At 42.0% G+C, this 6,302-nt stretch overlaps 2 long non-coding RNA genes across 2 annotated transcripts; both read right to left on the bottom strand.

Moving 5' to 3' along the window:
• Positions 1–317: 317 nt before the first annotated feature.
• On the bottom strand, positions 318–921 carry LOC135374006 (uncharacterized). The gene is made up of 3 exons (XR_010416712.1): positions 863–921; positions 569–713; positions 318–494 (listed from the first exon to the last, which is right to left on the bottom strand). It is a non-coding gene; the product is annotated as an uncharacterized LOC135374006 (long non-coding RNA).
• Positions 922–947: 26 nt separating this feature from the next.
• On the bottom strand, positions 948–1,952 carry LOC135374005 (uncharacterized). Its single transcript, XR_010416711.1, has 3 exons — positions 1,259–1,952; positions 1,128–1,197; positions 948–1,052 (listed from the first exon to the last, which is right to left on the bottom strand). It is a non-coding gene; the product is annotated as an uncharacterized LOC135374005 (long non-coding RNA).
• Positions 1,953–6,302: the final 4,350 nt, after the last annotated feature.

The following is a 6,302-nucleotide window of genomic DNA, read 5'->3' as shown; positions in this document are numbered from 1 at the left end:
GTGACTTGTGTACTTAGATAATTATGTTAAATAAAATATTCTGATCACCTGTGACCGATGTGAAAAGCATCTGCTCCGCTGCAAGATGTTGGCATCTAAACAGGAGATGACATTTTTTACGTCAAAGCACATGATTGTCTCATGAGTACAGAGTGTTAAAAATATGTTTACAGATTTGGAAATATGTGCAACGTGAATGGAATGAAAAAGAAGAAAAATGGAGATGTAGGCACTCGTTAAGAGCACCAGCTACTCACGCACAATATCTGGGAGAAAGAAAAGGAAATAAAGTAATGACAGAGGGAATCGTATGCTTGGTATAGTACGCGATCCTTTTTTTTTTCTTTTTTATGATGCTGACTACAGAATGAATTATGATCTGCAATGCACTTCTAACATACAGGAAAATGTTCCTACCATGTGCAGGATATACACTGCAGCAGTACGGGGGAGGGGCCGCTCATCTTGTTGATTTCTGCTTGGGATACGCACAGCTGCTTTGCAGTTAGTTCACCATACAACAGTCAACGCATCACAATATCGTTTGGGAGAATCTCTATTGGCATACCATACTGTGAAGTTTGTGCGTCTGGTTGCCTTATTCGCTGGGACTGAGACAGCTGGGCTGACTGCCACACTGGCTGAAGTAGACGCTCATTCATTTCCCTCGTCTGCCATTGCATCCTTGTATACTTGGCGGACTGTGTGGGACTCTGTGTGACAATGTCGAAAGCGATATGAAGCGCATAAAGTGTCAAGGTCATCCAGCGGTTCTAAAATTTAGGTTGGACTGGTTTGCCAACCATGCTGAAAGCATGTTCAAAAGCGTTTTGTATGGCTGGAAATACATAATTCTGCGTACCCCGATGGGAAATTCAGGGTCCGGATGCCCAGCTTCATTCACTGCATGATGAATGTCTTAATTTTACCAGCGTTAAAGCACAACACGTTCAATGCAAGGCCATGAAACACTGGAATGAATCATACGGTGAGAATAAGGTTGCCAAGTAGGTGGAGGCGGCACATCTTGGATTGGTCTGCGATTTTTGACGCTGCACCAGAGACAGCGTGACAGCATTTCTCCTATTTTCAACAAAGAGTGATCATGTTCTGCAACAATAACCCACTTGACATACAAGGGAGGTCTTTCAGTGCGGGAGAACAGTCATGCTGCAGAAGTTGGCGTGACAGAATTTTCTACAAAGAAAAATATACTGACTCTACGCTTCCTAAATTGTGGTAATATAGATTAATTTACCTTGAACGTCGCTCAAGTCCATGTATGTTAGTGGAGAGTGTCCTTCAGAATTGCACCTGTGACTGAACATCTGTACAAGCGTCCATGCACTTTAGTCATCGACACTTTGCCATCGGTAACGCCTGTTCCGTACAAGCGTTGCTCAAATGAGCCATATGTGACCCTCGCTGGTGTAACACATGTACTTCTTCTATACCTTCATCGGAAGCGTCTTCATAAATGTCCGTGACATGCGAACCACTTGTTTGAGAATTGCGGGATAGAAACGCGCAGTGTTCCAAGAGCATTGGACCGCTGTTACTCGTATTATCGTGCCCTGACTGAGGGTACCGGCTACCCTCGTTGCCGTCACATTGTTAGTTTCGCCGCTGTACCTTACGAACGTATTGCTTGCAGGCTCTCACTCACGGGAACACTGACATTTCGTCGAGATGTGCGTGATGGCATCCACATTTTTTTGGCACCTCAGCGTACAGTCTGGTTCCAGAGTGGTGTCTTTTCTCCCAGCTACACTCACAAGCAGTCAAACAAATGAACACAATTCAAGTCGCTCACACAACTCACAACACAACGCACAACTCGCTCACAATTGTAACATCACACCACAACACCTCCATCCTGCAACCCGGACGAGCTTGCTAACGGTTTGAACGTTTGAATATCGCTCCCACTGGCCGCCTAGAAGCCGCGCAAGTCGCGTACCTTATTAAAACCACAAAATACTGGATATGACATGCATAAATATGAAGAATGAAATTGATAAATTTTACATCGTGTTCGGTAACGACCATATTAAGGATCACGTAGTAACGTTACGAAATGCAGCCGCAGTTGCGTACCGCGCAAGCGCAGTTGGAGGCGCGAAGGGTTCGCGGCGTCTGCATTCTCGCAGGCAGCTCGCACAGGGATGAATATGGGACGATTTCCTATTGCTCGCTCCCGGAGGTCTGGGGGACAATGCATGGATCAACTCATCCCGATGAGGCCGTGAGATGAAAACGGGATGATCTGGGAATCATGTGTGTTTGCTGGGTATATTGAAAATAATGCCATATGACGAAAGCATAAACATGCGAAGTTCCTCAGGCAGCCACTGTTGCGCGAAATACCGCATACACGCGTGTTTAGTTACCACGTACAAAATAAAAAGGATCACCTATAATTTGAAAATAATGCCATATGTCGAAAGCATAAACATGCAAAGTTCCTCAGGCAGCCACTCTTTCGCGAAATACCTTATACACGCGTGTTTAGTTGCACGCACAAAATAAAAAGAATGACTATAATTTGAAAATATTGCCATTTGTCCAAAGCATAAACGTGCACAGTTCCTCAGGCAGCCACTGTTGCGCGAAATACCGCACACACGCGTGTTTAGTCCACACGTACAAAATAAAAAGAATCACCTATAATTTGAAAATAATCCCATATGTCGAAAGCATCAACATGCAAAGTTCCTCAGGCAGCCACTGTTGCGCGAAATACCGCATACACGCGTGTTCAATTCGCTCGTACAAAATAAAAAGAATCACCTATAATTTGAAAATATTGCCATATGTCGAAAGCATAAACATGCAAAGTTCCTCAGGCAGCCACTGTTGCGCGAAATACCGCATACACGCGTGTTTAGTCAACACGTACAAAATAAAAACAATCACCTATAATTTGAAAATCATGCCGTATGTCGAAAGCATAAACATGCAAAGTTCCTCAGGCAGCCACAGTTGCGCGAAATACCGCATGCACGCGTGTTTAGTCCGCACGTACAAAATAAAAAGAATCACCTATAATTTGAAAAAAATGCCATTTGCCCAAAGCATAACAATGCACAGTACCTCAGGCAGCCACTGTTGCGCGAAATACCGCATACACGGGTGTTTAGTCCACACGTACAAAATAAAAAGAATCGCCTATAATTTGAAAATAATCCCATATGTCGAAAGCATAGACATGCAAAGTTCCTCAGGCAGCCACTGTTTCGCGAAACACCTTATACACGCGTGTTTAGTTGCACACACAAAATAAAGAGAATGACCTATAATTTGAAAATAATCCCATATGTCGAAAGCATAAACATGCAAAGTTCCTCAGGCAGCCACTCTTTCGCGAAATACCTTATACACGCGTGTTTAGTTGCACGCACAAAATAAAAAGAATGACTCTAATTTGAAAATAATGCCATATGTCGAAAGCATAAACATGCAAAGTTCCTCAGGCAGCCACTGTTGCGCGAAATACCGCATACACGCGTGTTTAGTCGACACGTACAAAATAAAAAGAATCACCTCTAATTTGAAAATAATCCCATATGTCGAAAGCATAGACATGCAAAGTTCCTCAGGCAGCCACTGTTTCGCGAAACACCTTATACACGCGTGTTTAGTTGCACACACAAAATAAAGAGAATGACCTATAATTTGAAAATAATGCCATATGACGAAAGCATAAACATGCGAAGTTCCTCAGGCAGCCACTGTTGCGCGAAATACCGCATACACGCGTGTTTAGTCCACACGTACAAAATAAAAAGAATCACCTATAATTTGAAAATAATGCCATATGTCGAAAGCATAAACATGCAAAGTTCCTCAGGCAGCCACTCTTTCGCGAAATACCTTATACACGCGTGTTTAGTTGCACGCACAAAATAAAAAGAATGACTATAATTTGAAAATATTGCCATTTGTCCAAAGCATAAACGTGCACAGTTCCTCAGGCAGCCACTGTTGCGCGAAATACCGCATACACGCGTGTTTAGTCCACACATACAAAATAAAAAGAATCACCTATAATTCGAAAATAATGCCATATGTCGAAAGCATAAACATGCAGAGTACCTCAGGCAGCCACTGTTGCGCGAAATACCTTATACACGCGTGTTTAGTCCGCACGTACAAAATAAAAAGAATCCCCTATAATTTGAAAATAATGCAATTTGCCCAAAGCATAACAATGCACATTACCTCAGGCAGCCACTGTTGCGCGAAATACCGCATACACGCGTGTTTAGTCCACACGTACAAAATAAAAAGAATCACCTATAATTTGAAAATAATCCCATATGTCGAAAGCATAAACATGCAAAGTTCCTCAGGCAGCCACTGTTGCGCGAAATACCGCATACACGCGTGTTTAATCCGCTCGTACAAAATAAAAAGAATCACCTATAATTTGAAAATATTGCCATATGTCGAAAGCATAAACATGCAAAGTTCCTCAGGCAGCCACTGTTGCGCGAAATACCGCATACACGCGTGTTTAGTCAACACGTACAAAATAAAAACAATCACCTATAATTTGAAAATCATGCCGTATGTCGAAAGCATAAACATGCAAAGTTCCTCAGGCAGCCACAGTTGCGCGAAATACCGCATACACGCGTGTTTAGTCCGCACGTACAAAATAAAAAGAATCACCTATAATTTGAAAAAAAATGCCATTTGCCCAAAGCATAACAATGCACAGTACCTCAGGCAGCCACTGTTGCGCGAAATACCGCATACACGCGTGTTTAGTCCACACGTACAAAATAAAAAGAATCGCCTATAATTTGAAAATAATCCCATATGTCGAAAGCATAGACATGCAAAGTTCCTCAGGCAGCCACTGTTTCGCGAAACACCTTATACACGCGTGTTTAGTTGCACACACAAAATAAAGAGAATGACCTATAATTTGAAAATAATGCCATATGACGAAAGCATAAACATGCAAAGTTCCTCAGGCAGCCACTGTTTCGCGAAACACCTTATACACGCGTGTTTAGTTGCACACACAAAATAAAGAGAATGACCTATAATTTGAAAATAATGCCATATGACGAAAGCATAAACATGCAGAGTACCTCAGGCAGCCACTGTTGCGCGAAATACCTTATACACGCGTGTTTAGTCCGCACGTACAAAATAAAAAGAATCCCCTATAATTTGAAAATAATGCAATTTGCCCAAAGCATAACAATGCACAGTTCCTCAGGCAGCCACAGTTGCGCGAAATACCGCATACACGCGTGTTTAGTCCACACGTACAAAATAAAAAGAATCACCTATAATTTGAAAATAATCCCATATGTCGAAAGCATAAACATGCAAAGTTCCTCAGGCAGCCACTCTTTCGCGAAATACCTTATACACGCGTGTTTAGCTGCACGCACAAAATAAAAAGAATGACTCTAATTTGAAAATAATGCCATATGTCGAAAGCATAAACATGCAAAGTTCCTCAGGCAGCCACTGTTGCGCGAAATACCGCATACACGCGTGTTTAGTCGACACGTACAAAATAAAAAGAATCACCTCTAATTTGAAAATAATCCCATATGTCGAAAGCATAGACATGCAAAGTTCCTCAGGCAGCCACTGTTTCGCGAAACACCTTATACACGCGTGTTTAGTTGCACACACAAAATAAAGAGAATGACCTATAATTTGAAAATAATGCCATATGACGAAAGCATAAACATGCGAAGTTCCTCAGGCAGCCACTGTTGCGCGAAATACCGCATACACGCGTGTTTAGTCCACACGTACAAAATAAAAAGAATCACCTATAATTTGAAAATAATGCCATATGTCGAAAGCATAAGCATGCAGAGTACCTCAGGCAGCCACTGTTGCGCGAAATACCTTATACACGCGTGTTTAGTCCGCACGTACAAAATAAAAAGAATCCCCTATAATTTGAAAATAATGCAATTTGCCCAAAGCATAACAATGCACAGTACCTCAGGCAGCCACTGTTGCGCGAAATACCGCATACACGCGTGTTTAGTCCACACGTACAAAATAAAAAGAATCACCTATAATTTGAAAATAATGCCATATGACGAAAGCATAAACATGCAAAGTTCCTCAGGCAGCCACTGTTGCGCGAAATACCGCATACACGCGTGTTTAGTCCACACTTACAAAATAAAAAGAATCACCTATAATTCGAAAATAATGCCATATGTCGAAAGCATAAACATGCAGAGTACCTCAGGCAGCCACTGTTGCGCGAAATACCTTATACACGCGTGTTTAGTCCGCACGTACAAAATAAAAAG

This window comes from Ornithodoros turicata, unplaced genomic scaffold (assembly GCF_037126465.1).
Source record: "Ornithodoros turicata isolate Travis unplaced genomic scaffold, ASM3712646v1 Chromosome379, whole genome shotgun sequence".
In the NCBI taxonomy this organism is placed as follows: Eukaryota; Metazoa; Arthropoda; class Arachnida; order Ixodida; family Argasidae; genus Ornithodoros; species Ornithodoros turicata.
The sequence above is the reverse complement of the archived record's forward strand: the minus strand, read 5'-3'. Positions and strand labels throughout refer to the sequence as shown.